Here is a 1,373-nt window from a genome sequence, read left to right on the forward strand (position 1 = left end):
ATATGAAGAATGTCAACTCATTAATGAAGCTATTTTAGCAAGTGTTATGTAGAAATTCTAAATTAACAGTTGCTGAACTCAGAATTTTGTTTTCTATGTGAAATGATGCCATGCCAGTGAAGTAATGAAACAGAACTATGGTTGCAGGCATATGGAATTCTGTGCTTTTATGAGTTTCACAGTGTACATTACAGCTCACACTCTAATGGTGGATATACGGCATGCCTCTGTCCAAACCTCTGAAGTATGTAACACTAAGAAGGAGGCTTGATGCTCATAGACATTATTGGGGAATGCTGTGTCAGCATAGGTTCACCAGTTGTAGCAAGCGTGTTGGTATTGAGGCCATTCACATGTGGGGGTGGATTTTCCATATATGGGAAATCTGTCTTCTAATCAACTTAGCTGTGAACCTACAACTGCTCTTAAAAGAAAAATAAAATAATTGAAACACTTGGAAAAAATGTGGAATAAAGATAGTAAATAAAAGCCTTTAACCCAATATTTCCCTAACTTTCTGAACAATAGATCCCCATTGCCACCACAAATGCATGCTAACTTTTTCAGAACAATATTTTATTTAGGAAATGGTGTATTATTGCTCTTTCCAAGCACTGAATGGTAGTGTGAGTGAAATGAGAAAAGCTATTGTGTTGGTTGAATAGAAATGATTAAGCACAGTTGGTAGCAATTGTATTAAGTGAGCAAGCTTTAGGAAAAGAGTACAGTCAAGTGTCACTTGTGAAGAAACAGATACAATAAAGAGAAGAAAGAGACTCTTTGTACTTTGCAATCACAGAAGCAAAAGAACCAAAAACAACAATTTGAAATGCAGCCAAGTAAAGGTGAGATCCAGGCTGTTATAGGGTGAACATGTTATGTCCCACTAAAAGTTCATTCTCTCAAAGGTTTGGTACATGGTAGGATTTGGGAAAGTGATCAGATTGTGAGACTATAATTTTATCAGTGGAGTTATTTGATGGCATTACTGGGAAGTGAAGGAAACTAGGTGGTTCTAGTTGAAAGGAGTGGATCTTAACACGGTTTTTGACCTTGGGGCCTCTACTGGTCCCTGGCCTGCTCCTCTTTGGCTCTCTCATGCATTACCCTTGGACCCCAGTAGGTGAGCAGCTTTGCCTCACTGTATCTTTCTGCTAAGATGCTCTGCTTTGCTTCAGACTCAAAGCAATGGAGCAGCATGACCATGAACTGAAACTCTGGCAAATATAACCTGAAATACACCTTTGTCCTTGAAACATTGATTTATGTCAGGTATTTTGTCATAGTGTCTAGGTACCCCTATTGCTGGGTGCTTGTGGCTGTATAATAAGATGTTAAATAAACAGTTAACTCCCCTAAAGATCTGTGTAGAA

Source organism: Octodon degus, unplaced genomic scaffold (assembly GCF_000260255.1).
Source record: "Octodon degus isolate 3935 unplaced genomic scaffold, OctDeg1.0 scaffold00258, whole genome shotgun sequence".
In the NCBI taxonomy this organism is placed as follows: domain Eukaryota; kingdom Metazoa; phylum Chordata; class Mammalia; order Rodentia; family Octodontidae; genus Octodon; species Octodon degus.